At 43.3% G+C, this 15,262-nt stretch overlaps 1 protein-coding gene across 2 annotated transcripts in view; it reads right to left on the bottom strand.

Annotated features, from left to right (window-relative positions):
* RALGPS2 (Ral GEF with PH domain and SH3 binding motif 2) overlaps nt 1-15,232 on the bottom strand; it is a 93,040-nt gene extending 77,808 nt beyond the window's left edge. Inside the window, exon 1 of one of the 2 annotated variants that reach the window (XM_035121307.3) lies at nt 14,913-15,232. The gene's annotated coding sequence lies outside the window, so the exon portion shown is untranslated. The remainder of the gene's footprint in view (nt 1-14,912) is intronic. The other variant, XM_035121306.3, reaches the window with a different exon arrangement.
* Between the last annotated feature and the right edge of the window lie 30 nt (nt 15,233-15,262).

Genomic DNA, 15,262 nt, shown 5'->3' with positions numbered 1-15,262 from the left:
ACTTGTTTACAAATGGACACCAACATGGATTTTCTCTGACTTTCTTTGGAGACTTTGGAGGCAACAGCAACACCTGAGAGGGCCACAGGTTCCCCACCCCTGATTTAAAGGACAGATCTAAGAAATCATTAAAGATATATACTGTAATTATTTGGAAAGCAGAACAAGTGATACAATGCTTCATTCAATAATAAGTGAGGTGGGTGGATAAAATATTCTGAACCTCAATGTGCTTCTGTTTGGAGTAAATTTGTACCGTGCAGCCAGGTCCTTTTTCAAATGAAGGATTCTGAATTGAGTGATTTGCTTGTGCCTGAAAGCATACTGGAGGAATGTGATGGTATCCCACCAGCATTCCTCTATGGTGTTGGAACAAAAAACAAACAAACCAAAACCAAAACCTCAATAGGCACTATATACCCCTTTGCTGCTATCAGGGGAAAGCATTTAATCTCAATAAACTAGGACTAGTTAACTAATACAATAAATAAAAGTGTTTAAATGAACCAAGGGTCATGCAACTATAATTAAGGACAATAATTACACTTTAGCCCCACAATGTCTCCAACCTAAAAGTTTGCTTTGCACTTTCAATCATAGTACTTCTCAAACTTAAGATTTATAAACACTGTACTTGCAAAGCCTTCCAAGTTATACATATAGATTCACTTTACCCCATCTCATATTGCACTTTCAGTCACACTTTAATCTGGGGGAAGATAGTTGCACAAGTACCGTATTTTCCCCAAGGGTTCTCATATCATTTAAACCAGGTACAGGTGGCTTCAGGTTGAGCCACGTATCTGTGCTGGGAAGGGAAAACAAGGGGCCCTTCTGCTCTGAGCCATTTGCTGAATAAAAAATAAGCTGTCAGTACCTTCTCTCAAATGTATTTTTCTTTACCTAAAATTCAGTATTTTGTCACTCTAAACTCCCTTTCCTTCCACTTTGTACACTTTGATGACCACAGGTCAATGATCAACAAGACATAACATCAGTCACTGCAAGATCTTAAAATGGAGGGGAACCACAAATCTTCCTTCAGAACAAAAGAAGCAATAGGACAGCTCATGTTGTTGTTAGCAGATAAGCTTAAATACCTGCATCAGAAACCAGATTTTCACATCAGCCTCCAAACATGTTTAAACAGCACCAAACCTAATTCAGTTTTTCAAAAACATTACTGTATGCAGGGTCAGTCATTCTTCAGAGATTACATGATTCAGAAACTCCATAGCAGGGCAGTTTACAATAAGTGACTCAAAACCTCAGGTGGGCATTTTTCAACACCAATGAAAACTCTGGGACCCTTCACAATACTAATCACCATTTGCTTACTCTATAAATACATGCACCAGACTTGCACAGTTAGAACCATTCAACATGAGTGTTTTTGTGCTCAGCAGCCAAAAGTTCTCTTAACATTGAAATAATGCCAGCACAGTATCAACTGGCCAGTGATGCTCAGCACTACGTACACAAATGTGGCTATATACTGGGAAATGAACTATCTACAAATCCAAAATTTATGCCTAAATAAACTGTGGCACTTCAAGTACAAACACTTGCACCATCCTTTAATGTGTAGGTGGGTGGCATCTAGAAGTCTCTTGGATTAGATCATCAAAAATTTGAGGCATCTTCACAAAACTACACACCTGATATTTTTCAAGTACAGCTGGAAGTGAAAAAGTCTGCCATCTAATGCAGGAATAAAAAACTATGATAATTCATATAGAATGCCTAGAAAATATCTGAAATTTTTAGATGCCCAGGCACATGTTAAGTTGGTGACTTTACAGGGCTTGACTGGTAATATTCTGCAGGTGAAGAAATGTCCCTTTACCTTTACAACAGGGCTTCCCTCCAAGATCTTAACTCAAGGGCAGGTTGATAGTTTTAAAGTAACTGATATTCATCAGAATTCATTCATTCATTAGTTGCACTAGCAACTGTAAAAAAGATTGTTCCTCATTCTGATCAACTTAGATTTTATAGTAAATTTCTGCTTTTTAATTAACACAGCTCCCAGTGTTACTGAAACTCTTTCTTATACGTACATGACACAAAACATGGATGTATATACACACATGTCCTACTTACATTTGTTAGGTGAGTATTTGCATAAATGTAAAGGTAAAGGGACCCCTGACAGTTAAGTCCAGTCACAGACGACTCTGGGGTTGTGGTGCTCATCTCGCTTTACTGGCCAAGGGAGCCGGCGTTTGTCCGCAGACAGCTTCCGGGTAATGTGGCCAGCATGACTAAGCTGCTTCTGGCGAACCAGAGCCGCGCACGGAAACACCATTTACCTTCCTGCCGGAGCGGTGCCTATTTATCTACAGTACAGTCATACCTCGGTTTAAGTACGTTTCGGTTTGAGTACTTTCAGTTTAAGTACTCCGTGGACCCGTCTGAAACGGATTGATCCACTTTTCATTACTTTCAAACATTAAACATTAGGAAGAACTTCCTGACAGTAAGAGCTGTTCGACAGTGTGGTGGAGTCTCCTTCTTTGGAGGTCTTTAAGCGGAGGCTTGACAGCCATCTGTCCGGAATGCTTTGATGGTGTTTCCTGCTTGGCAGGGGGTTGGACTGGATGGCCCTTGTGGTCTCTTCCAACTCTATGATTCTAAAGTTTGCTTCAGGTTAAGTATGTTTCAGGTTAAGTACAGACTTCCAGAACCAATTACACTCATACTTCAGGTTAAGTACGCTTCAGGTTGAGTACTCCGCGGACTCGTCTGGAACGGATTAATCCAGTTTCCATTACTTTCAATTGGAAAGTTCGCTTCAGGTTAAGTAAGCTTCAGTTTAAGTACTCTGCGGACCGTCTGGAACGGATTAATCCACTTTCCATTACTTTTACTGGGAAAGTTCGCTTCAGGTTAAGTACACTTCAGGTTACGAACAGACTTCCGGAACCAATTGTGTATTTAAACCGAGGTACCACTGTACTTGCACTTTGACGTGCTTTCGAACTGCTAGGTTGGCAGGAGCAGGGACTGAACAACGGGAGCTCACCCCCATCCGGGGATTTGTCTGCTTTCTTTCACCCCTCTCTCAATAGTTTCTTCCTGAAATTGTTGCAGCCAATCAGCATAGGAGAGGCGGGGGGGGGGGGGCTGAAAAGCTAAAGTTTCTGTCTGGAAGACTGGGGCATCTAAATGCTTGTTCTGACATTACATTTAAGGAGGGAAAGAAGTGAAAGGAATTTGCAACTCCTTTTTCTCTAATGTGTAGAGTCACCACAGAGGTCACCATAATAAAGATCCAAGAGCCCCTTTTCACAAGGATTCTCATACTTTTGCTTTTCCCAGTTCTGTGTAAGTATGAGTTGGCCCTTTGAACTTAATAACTTGAATACCAAAGAAATACGACTTCCTAATGCCAGCATCTGATGTCGTTGAAAGAGATCTCTTCACTGAACTTTTAAAGCATATGAATTGCTACTGGGGAAGTTAAGAGAATTTGATTCACTGTTGTTTTTATCCTGTGCTATGCTGTTATTTTATTACTTTATTATACGATTATACGTTTTTATTTTTTCTCTTTCATAAACAATTCTCGGAATGCCAAAGACAAATATGAACTACCCCATCCCCAAAGGTTACTGTTGCTAAATGAACCCAGAAACATTCTTACCTGAAACTTTATAATACAAATTCAGAAATACTTGAGGACAGGGCCATCCTTTCCATTTGGCTTAGTGGCGCCCTGCACCACGGCACCTGCCCTTCAGGGGCGTCTGACTGGGGCACCCAGCAGCTGGAGTCAGGGTGGTGAGCAAGGCGCTGCTGCTGAAGGAGCCTAGCTCTGCAACTGCCCCTCTCCGTGGCGCTTGCAAGGGGTGGTCGGCTGCACCCTCTGCCACCGCCCCTACGACCCTCGAGTGACGCTGTCAGCAAACCACCTGGGGGCGCCGCTTGAGCCCCGTACGGAGGCCACAGGAGGCTCCGTGTCCCTCTCCATCCCTGGCACAGTAGGGGCTGTGGAGCGGGAGGGGGGCAGTGTGCGTTTCTGCCACCACTGCCACTGTCGCCGCATGTGCCAAAGCTGCTGCTGTCTTTCAAACGTTCGCGAAAGGTTTTCATCTTGGCAGCCAGATTAGCAACTAACTAAGTTCGGCGGCTGCAGCCCACACGACATTAGTTGCCTGCGTTTATCCTTCAATAAAAGCCAATTCCTTTATTAGAAACAGGAGGCGCGTCTCCTACCGCCCCTCACAAATCCCAACTGGCGAGGCGCAGCCCGACACCTCTCTCCTCGTCCCATTGATTCCCCTCTGCCAAAGCCACCGCCAAGCACTCCCAACACCGGTGGCTGCCCCCGCTTCCACACCGAGGGATCTTTGCACCATGGCGCCAGATATGCTTAAGATGACCCTGCTTGAGGATACAGGGTAAACCTTTAAAAATCAGAATGAATGGGGGGGGGGGGTTTACCTACAAAAACCTAAGATATGAATTCAGACAATATCTAATTCTCCAAAAATCTGTCATATTTAGGAATTAGGATATATTATAATGTAAACTACATGGTCAAAATTAACCATGACAGTTTATATAAAAAGACAAATATATTGATAGATGACTACCAGTTTTACAGCTGAATGTTCTTCCAAAAGTTTTGTTTGAATTCATTCCACTGCTGATATCTTTCCAATTTTTTAACAACTGGCAAATTTTACTTTATTTCTTTTGGTCTGGGAAAAGACAAAGGATAGCACCCAAAACACTTTACAAACCAAAAAGAGCAGAAGGCTTAGGATTTCAAAACCATAAATGCAATTATCTGGCTGCAATGCTAAATCATATGACAATCTGGTTTAGGCATAGTGAAGCTTCAGTAATGAAACAAGGCATAATCAGTACATTTAAAATGCTGTGTGGTTCTGTACAAAAAGAGACAGTGACATTTTTAAAAACAATGCAACAGAAAATCAATCTAAAAGAAGTACAGGGTTGGAGAACCTCAGCAAAACTATCCTAGAGTGTTTTTGCCTTGCTGGAATGTGTCCTTGAACTTTGATAATGGATTTTGCTTACCTGGATGAAGGATAGTGAGTGTGTCTGTGCAGAAACTAGCTTATTGTGCAAATAAAAATGTACATTCATAATAACAATAATAATAATTTGATTATTTATATCCCACCCATCTGGCTGGTTTTCCCCAACAACTCTGGGCGGCTTATAACATATCTAAAAACATAATAAAAACATCAAGCCTTTAAAACCTCCTGATACTCTGTCCTCTTTTGTCTCCAACCCCTTCCACCCCTGGCATGTGGCCCTCAAAGGCTGAAAAGGGTTCCCCATCCCTGGACTAGTATAATGAAAACCTAGCTCTGCACTATTTCCTAACTCAGAGTCATAACTGAATATGGAGCATTAATATGAAGCAGAGAAGCAAAAAGCCTCCCAAAGAAAATGTTCAAAATATTAATAAAATTAAAGTAACTAGATAGTTCGTATGGTGCTGGAGGAGACTCTTGAGAGTCCCGTGGATTGCAAGAAGATCAAACCTATCCATTCTAAAGGAAATCAGCCCTGAGTGCTCACTGGAAGGACAGATCGTGAGGCTGAGGCTCCAATACTTTGGCCACCTCATGAGAAGAGAAGACTCCCTGGAAAAGACCCTGATGTTGGGAAAGATTGAGGGCACTAGGAGAAGGGGACGACAGAGGACGAGATGGTTGGAAAGTGTTCTCGAAGCTACGAACATGAGTTTGACCAAACTGCGGAAGACAGGAGTGCCTGGCGTGCTATGGTCCATGGGGTCACGAAGAGTCGGACACAACTAAACAACAACAGATACGGTAGTTCGCAAAGTTCTTATCAAGGTGAATGAAAATAGAATTTTGCAACATCAGACTAAGGCAATCACTCTGCTGGGCAAGCTGAAATGCTTGTGGATGAACAATCCCCCGTCTCCTCCCCACTCATGCTATTCTTGAGTTCTCCACCCCAACCAATTTAATGGGGTGTTGTGACTGTGGGGAGTAAAAAGCCCTGTTGCATAAGCAGAAGTCCTTCTGCACAGCAGATGGGTCTTTTTAGGTGAATTCTGCTCTGGTTGAACTTAGACCAGTCATCTTTTATCCTAACCTACTTCACAAAGTTGTTCATGAGGATAAAATGGGGAGAGAGCATGCACACCATCTTCAGCTTCTTGGGGGAAATCCTGGATATAAATGTAATAATAAAGATGGAAATAGACATGGGCTATAGCTCCAATAGAAACCAGGGGCAATAAGCAACATCACGTGAATGGACCTCTGCTCCCAAGATGAGATTTCACCTTCCTGTTCTCTTTCTCCTTGCTGTACCCACTCCCAATCTGACTCAGAGGGTCCCCTGACCTAAGGTGGCATTTAACACCCAGATTAATCCAAATATACCCAGAAGGTGATGGTGTAGGAGGGGCATAAACACAAGAGGAGATATTGCACATATTCTGGGGGCTGTGTGAAAAATCAAAGAGGTACTAGGAAGTAATTTTAGAGTATTAGAGAAATGACAGGATACAGTGGCATCTGGAACAATAGTTGTGTGATCTGGCAATATAATACATGAGGTGCTGAAGGATGACTATCCATCTACGTACAAGCAACAGCTAAAATGCCAATTAGCTACTAAACAGAGAGAGAGTTTCATCATGGAAGTTTAGGTGTTTAGGGTGTGGGACTAGTACTGTACTTGGGAGACCTGAGTTTGAATCCACACACAGCGAGGAAGCTCACTGGGTCACTTGAGCCAGTCACTGCCTCACAGCTTAACATACACCTAACCTCGCTGTGGTGATTAAATGAAGAGGGAGATAACTGTGTATGAGTTCCTTGGAGAAAAATTAGGATATAAATGCAATAAATAAATAATCTGGAATGAAGTACATATACTTAAGCGTATAGATATTGTTAAGAAAAGACAGAGCAGATGGAGTAATAAAAGCTTTATTGCACAATGGTATATGTTCATTATACTGTATACTGGAATGATAAAGAACAGAATCATGCTCAGTCCTACAGTTTATTAGTTTTGTAAAATTAAAAACTTTGCCCATATTCTTATTTTTCTCAAGCAATGTACTATATCAAATTATATTTATTGTTTTATTTGCTTAATGGATTATTTGTGGATCATTTTTCTGTGGATCATTTCATCCTTTTCCATAACAATAAAAAAAAAATTCTGAGAAATGAACTAATCCACAGCATCTTTGGAGATCCACCTCACTTTTGTTTTTCTGTCTAGATCTGTCACTGCACCCTGGTGAGTCAAAGAAAAAGACACGTTGACAGATCTGGTGGAGCAAAATACTTTTTACAGAGCCGACAATCCATTCCGACTTGAATCAAGGTGTATTTACAAAGCAAACACTAACTCCCACCTGGATACAAGCTAATGGTGAATTTGCACATGCACTTGGACTGCCTTAACTGTGTTCTCTACTCTGAAGAGAAGTGCATAAACACATACATCAACATACATTGCTGGATAAAAATAGCTAGTCACCAGAACACAGGGTGATTTCTGGTGCCATGTTGTCACACAGCAATATGCAGTTATGTTGGGATAGCATTCTTGCACTCCATCTTCATTTTCTCCTTAAACATTTCCCTTCTAATTGAGAAAAATGAGAAGTAAATTACTGGTCTAAATCTTTGCTTTAGGGGTATATCAGGGGATTGGGAAAGCTTCAGATCCAAGCTGCTTCCAAGTCATCCCCAGGATGCTCTTTTTGGCTTGTGATGTCAGAGCTCAGGTGTCAGGTCAGGGCTTCAGGGGTCTGTCTGTGACTGTGGAGGGCAGGGGAGAGAGCAGTGTCAGAGAAGGATATCCAATCTATTTTATGCTCCTAGGATACTCTTAGGCATTCCAAGTACACACACACATACACACACACACACACATATCCCCGTTCTTTTTCTTTCTTTCTTTCTTTCTTTCTTTTAAAAGCTGGTTCAGGATATTTACAGCTAGACCTAGATACTGGCTACTTGATTCAGGGCAAAAATAGGACAGTTCCCCCTTTTAGGCCAGCAAGGCTAGAATCTTAGATTTAACGAGTACTTCTATAATCTCTTGATTTATATGAGGCACTAGCAAATTCTAATTAATTTCCTGCACAATCATGAAATAGAAGTCATTACTTTCATAAAGTCTGTGGAAAAACAAAGCTTCCCAATGAGGTGAAGAACTAAGAAAACAAATACTGTACTCCAAAGGAATAAAGATTATAGAAACCACACTGGACAAGACAGAAGAGGAAATGATGTGACCGTTCAAACACATATTGCCTTTTCTATGTCAGGAAATGTATTGAAGTAACAAAGACTAGGTTGCAAAGGGGAACTAATGCATTCCGTCTTACAACCAGCAAAAAATTAAAAGGTTAATGGGGCAGAAAAAAAATCATCCCTCTGCCTCTGAAAACTATGGAGTTGAAATCTTATAGTCTGCATTGGTTATCCATGAAAACAAAGATTAGCTTATGTACTATCTCCATCTTTCATAATTATACCTTTGGCATCACAGAAATGTCTCCTTCCAAAAAGTACACATACACAAATACTCATCTCCTCAGATTCTCTCCAATTTTTTTCTGGATTTGTTGTTTTGGAAGTGAAACAATAAAAAGCAGTCAATGACATTATAGGAAGTTATTAATTTCAAATACTGTATCACATCTCAGTGAGCACTCAAGGATTGACATACTTTCCCTTAGAAAATCAACTTACTCTCTCAGACCAATAAGAAGTGTTTAGAAAGTGAAATTACACGTTACAAAAGGCTCCTCCATGGAAACATTGCCCTACAGCAATTTACCAGCTATTAAATTAACACAGCATTTATTTCTTATGGTCTGGATATTTATTAACGCTGACAGTGTACTTTCACTTTAAGTGGAAATTAAATCCCGATACTCTGATTAGAATGGGATAAATCGAGGACATTGTCTGTTCAAATGTATCTCCCAAAAGCAAACCTTATTTACATGTAGAATGAAAATTTTAAACATAAAAGAGCAAAGGTTGCATCCAAGTGTCAATCACCACTTTGTCCTAGAAAGCAGTGTCCCCCCCCCAGAGATAAATGTTTATCATCATTTAGCCCTACTGTATTAGGTTTCTGCAGATTGTAAACGTCTTAGTTTCCTGTCCAATTCAATGTGCTATGTGCTGGCTGGGGCTTATGGAAGTTCTAGTCCAAAACATCTGAATGGCACCAGGTTGACTTATGCCATAAAACACTGTTTAAATTGGGGGTATAAATAACCTTTTTCCCAACAATGCTAACACCTTAAATTGTCAGGCTAGCTTACACTGACAATTTATATTTGATGGAGTAACCATACAAACCAATGATATATTTTGAACCATAATCTTACTTTAGGGCAGGAGTGGGAAACCTGTGGCCCTCCAGATGTTGCAGGTCTCCCAACTCCCATCATTCCTGACCACTGGCTTGGGATGATGGGAATCCCGTGCCTGGGGAAACCCAGCCAGATGGGTGGGGTATAAATATATTATTATTATTATTATTATTATTATTATTATTATTATTATTATTATTATTAAACCACACCTCTTGATAGCCCATTCTTGTGTTGACACAACTTTATACACTCAGATACATACATACTCACAGAGCTCATCCCTTCTGTACAAACTTTTCAGAGCTACGTTAAGAACAATGTAAATCCTATAGATCCCTTTCCAATGGTGGTTGGTTATTGCAACCAAAAAAGAATACTCTACTATTATGGTGTAGCATCAATCAGTTGCATACTGTACATACTGTCCTCTTTCAACATCATATTCTCCAAATAAAGGTAAAGGTAAAGGGACCCCTGACCATTAGGTCCAGTCGTGACCGACTCTGGGGCTGCGCGCTCATCTCACATTATTGGCAGAGGGAGCCGGCGTATAGCTTCCAGGTCATGTGGCCAGCATGACAAAGCCGCTTCTGGCAAACCAGAGCAGCACATGGAAACGCCGTTTACCTTCCCGCTGTAGCGGTTCCTATTTATCTACTTGCATTTTGACGTGCTTTCGAACTGCTAGGTTGGCAGGAGCTGGGACCAAGCAACGGGAGCTCACCCCGTCACAGGGATTCGAACCGCCGACCTTCTGATCAGCAAGCCCTAGGCTCAGTGGTTTAACCACAGCGCCACCTGGGTACCTACAATTCTCCAAATAGTCACATCTTATTTATACCTCCCAATTTGAACTGGTTTTTTTAAAGCTACTAATGGGGAAAAACTCATTTTTGTATTTATTATACAGTATTAGAACTGGAACTGCAAATTTAGTACCAAATTGTTAAGAATTCAAATACCCCAGTTCAGCTCAATATTTACACACACTCCACCACCCTGCTAGTTCTTAAAATGCACCATTCTCAGCCCCCTGTCATCTGTGGGGTTTGCAAGACTGGCTGGTTGTGCTGGTGTAGACAGACTAAGAGTTAGGAGACAACAGGAGGACTGAACCAAACAAAAGGGGAATGTAGACCAAGAGGCTGTGGAAGACAGCATGGGAAGAGAGTTTAGAACAGGCATCCCCAAACTTTGGCCCTCCAGATGTTTTGAACTACAATTCCCATCATCCCTGACCACTGGTTCTGTTAGCTAGGGATCATGGGAGTTGTAGGCCAAAACATCTGGAGGGCCGCAGTTTGGGGATGCCTGGTTTAGAAGCAGTAGTGATCATGGGAAGCACTGGTTTAATGATGCCATTAAGTAGCCTTGTCAGTGAAGACAATTCAACAGGAGCAGCAGGACTCCTGCCATGGTGGTCACTTTCTGTGGAAACTGTGATGCCCTTTGCAGATGAATGCCTTCCCTGAGACAGCAGCAATGAATGGCAGATTTGGGGGTCATGCCCAAAGGCACTACTCCAATGAATGTTTCTTTGCCCACTATGCAAGCTGCTTGCTGCTTCTAGTGGAAACACAGTGATCCAAATCCCCCAGCCTTCAATGTAGCCTTTCCCCCTTTCGATGATGCACAGGCATTTGCACAACTTCAATTCTCTCCAACCTGGCTGATCTCTGCTTTTCAAAAGCACTAGGTAACAGCTCCTCAGCATCTTTTCCTAGTCACAATATGGGAAGGGGTAGATGATGACACTGAAACTGGTGCCGAGCTCCAGTTTCCATTATCATCCATGCTTTTTTCCTCGCTGTCAGAACTGTAACCCTGGTGCACCTGCTTAATGACCCGGAAAACTGTCTGTGGACAAACGCCAGCTCCCTTGGTCTGAAAGCGAGATGAGCACCGCAACCCCATAACTGCCTTTGACAGGTACCGCTCCGGCGGGAAGGTAAACAGTGTTTCCATGCGCTGCTCTGGTTCGCCAGAAGTGGCTTAGTCATGCTGGCCACATGACCTGGAAGCTGTAAGCCGGCTCCCTTGGCCAGTAAAGCGAGATGAGTGCCGCAACCCCAGAGTCGTCCGCAACTGGACTTAACAGTCAGGGGTCCCTTTACCTTTAACTTTCCAGGGGTCCTTTACCTTACCAGTCTGCACGGAAGTTCTGTTGTCTACCTGTGCCAATATGCAGGTGGGAGGCAATTCCTGGTGCCTTTCCCACAGAGGGAGGGAGCTGCGCCAGGTTCTCAAATAAGGATACTTTAATCCAAACCCAGATACATTTTGCATGCACCTCATGATCCCAGTCACAAAAGCACAAGCCCCAATATTCCCACACAAAGATGCAAGTTCCACTGATGCAAGTTTCAATTGATGCAGTTTTCCCTATAGTGGTATGTTCAAACCTGTTCATTCACCCCAGGCACCCAATACATACATATAAACATCATTGAAAGCACATATCACCAGTTCTCATCCATGCTGAATTTTACTTTCTATCCTGTAAGTACAGTAATGTATTTCTCACTCTATACTGGGACAAGAAGTTCTGTTACAAACACTTCCACTGCTGTGGGTAGAATTTTTACACCCTTCCCACTATTCACACACAATAACACAATCACCAAGTGAGAAAGAAGAAAATATAAAGGGCACCTACACAGAACCACATTCCATTATTCTGTATTACGGAATAACTATTATTTTGTGGTTCTGTATTCAATCACTAAAAGTAATGTCACTCTGGGAATATTTTACTGAAAGGACTACAGCATATATATATTTTTAATGACACTGTCCTGACACATGCACTGAAATTCAGGAAATTCAAGCTTATCACTCTGGTGCATTAAAGAGCACATGCTTGGGGAGAAGCTACTGTCCTCCCATACTTCACACACCCTGCTTATTGTGTGAAAGATAGAAGTCTAGTGGGCTAATCTTCAGCCTTCAGAACAACTACAGTACTGCTAATGTCTCAAGAGCCTCCATTATCTCCATTGCTCTCTGTAGCTGCTCAGCTCCACTACATTTCATTTGTTAGACTTATTAGTTGCTTGTCACCCGAAGGTCTCCAAGCATCTGACAGAAAAAGAAAAAATATATATACAATACCAGGTGAGGGGGCAGGGGGGAATCATATAATTATATAATACATTAATATTTCATATAAATTCCATTAAAAATACCAAAATAATAAAGCAATACTCATGGGAAGGGGGTGTACAAAAACTCACTAATAGTTGCCCTGTATTTTGAGAGTGCTCATTTCCATGCTGTGTTGCCTGTATAACCAACCAGACAACCCACACACCAAAAGCGCAGAACCAAACATGGCTTCTGTTCCAACAGGCCCTCCTGTTAACACCTTGCTCTTTTACTGTGCAATCATGCAGAGAAAAAACAAAATGGTGCTACTTTTTGGAAGAACAAGGTTTTGTTGGCGAAGCAATGTGTTCTACAAGGTATTTGGGGGTCTCTCCAGTACCAGTTAAGGACAACTGACCTAAAAAGCTGTTTGGCAGCCAGAGTGAACAAGGCTCCACCTGGTAATCTACTTGGCAAAATGAGGTGAATAAAAATTAAGTGGAGGCAATTTCTTCAGGATAAGTATGTGCCAAATCAAGTGCAACATATTGTTTTCACCTGGTGTTTTATGTCCTACACTTCAAAAGCGAGGTGTCAAGGCACCTAGGAAGCTCCTGTGGGAAATTCATTTAGAATTCCCTATTGCAAAACATAACTCCAAAACTTATTGAACAATCAGAAGATAGTTCAAAAAAATATATAATTGTTCTCTCTTTTCTATTTACCTGAGACTACAGCTACAGCTGTTTCTTACGTATTAGCCACTTGTGGTCCCTGCAACAAATCCAACCCTCAGTAATACCATGAAGACCCCACAGCTGCCAAAATAGAAGCAGAAGGAGCACTTGCAGTACATTCGGTGCACTTCCCTTCAAGTGCACTTTGAGAAGACAGCAACTGAGCAGGGATTGACCATTTGCCACTTCTTATTCAAAATTATCCTCTAGTAAAAATAGCTACCGCACAGCAAATAGCTTAGAGAAATTGGAATGGCTTCTAAATCCCACTAGTTACTCTGGTGGATTCTGTTTCAGTATATCTGACGAAGTGTGCATGCACACGAAAGCTCATACCAAAATAAAAACTTAGTTGGTCTTTAAGTTGCTACTGAAGGAATTTTTTTTATTTTGTTCTGCCTTTGAAAGGCATAGTAATACTCTTTTGGTCAATGTTTCCATGGAGGGTTGGATGGAGGCTGCACTCCATATCCAAACCCCTCACCATCTACATAGTTAACACAGATGATAGGGTTGTGACTCACCTCAAGCTCAGGAATAGGAATGACAATGTCTCATGGTAAGGAGAGGGGAGCTAGCAAGCCTGCTAGTCCATGCAGAATAGAGAAAGCTCCAGGCATGCACATATATGCTTTAAACACAGATTAAGGGAAGGCAAACTCTAACCCTGCTCCAAAACAGAGCAAGGAAAACAGCAACAGAATTAAGGGTAAGAGATTCCTCTGGCATCTTAAAGGTAAATCAATTCATTTTCGCCTAAGATTTCATAGGCCAGAGTCCAGTTTATCAGATACATGACAGGGCACCAAAGTGGGTGGGTGGGTGAGTGAGTAGGTAGCATGCACAAGTGTGTTTATGTTATACATGCATCCTCAGCACGTACATAGAAAAGACTGTTGGTTGCTTTAGATTCTTGGCCAAAGCAAGGCCAACAACCCACCCAAAGTAAAAGTACATAGAGTAGTAAAGCACACAGTACTGAACCAATAATTTGCCAGTGTAACCCTAAATTGGAGTTCAACGAGTCCCAAGCCCTAGACAGCCTCTTTGCTGTAACCATTTTAGCTTGTTAAGGCTTCACATAGGCGTGCAAGGTAAGCGACTCAACACTCGCTCTGGACTTGTACTGTATCTGTGCACATTGGCTTTCCTTTGCAGCTGATGGGAGAGCGCTCGAATAAACTTCGCAATGTGGTCAAGTCAGATACGAAACACAAGATGCAACTACGCAAGGCGTGGAAAGTTCCTCAAAGACCCCAACCTCCCTCCTCTTCTTCTCCGCCTCCCGCCCGACCCCTAGGCATTGCAAGAAGAGCATGCGCTCGCTGGGCAAATAATGGGTGGGTGGGCGACAGAGAGGCGTTCAGGGGAGCCGGAGCCGGGGGGGGCGACACAGGAAAGGGAGTTGAATGGAACCCAATGGGTGGCTGGGCGAAATGGAGGAGTTCAATGGAGGCGCAGCGAGGAAGGAAGACTTCCCGGACTCGGCGGGAAGGAGACCCCCGCCCGGCATGGAGGCGAAAGGGGACGGAGAGGAGGAGGGCGGGCGCCGCCGCCGCCGGTGCCGTGGGCGTCGGCAGCAGCAGCAGCAACAGCCTCGCCATCCCTGCGGGCCTCGGCGAGGCGCCCACGGGGCCGACTGAGGCAAGGCGCTGCTCGCCCACACGCCACCGGTGCCCGGGCAGCCGCCTCCGCCGCCCCCCTCGACTCACCTGCTGACGAGACACGGGGCGAGAGAGGAGCGGGCAGAGCGAACGCGGAACGCGGCGAGGAAGACGAGCCGCCCGGCCCGAGCTTAGCCGCCTCCCTCCCTTCCTCGCCCGCTTCAGCCCGCTCGCTTCAGCCGCTCTCATTCAGCACCGGCGGCCGCTTATCCTCTGAGGGGAGGGAGGAGGAGAGGAGGAGGCGTCTCCCAACGCACTCACGCGCACGCACGCTCGCTCGCTCTGGCTCGCGCCCGCGCAAGATACGAAGGGAAGGAGAGAGGGACGCATGCGCGCGCGCGACTTTCCATCATGGAATTCTGCTGGATGGGAAAGTGGGGCGGGAGAAGAGAAGGAAG

This window comes from Zootoca vivipara, chromosome 7 (assembly GCF_965207765.1).
Source record: "Zootoca vivipara chromosome 7, rZooViv2.hap1.1, whole genome shotgun sequence".
NCBI classification, from domain to species: domain Eukaryota; kingdom Metazoa; phylum Chordata; class Lepidosauria; order Squamata; family Lacertidae; genus Zootoca; species Zootoca vivipara.
This window is presented reverse-complemented; position numbering and strand designations above follow the sequence as displayed.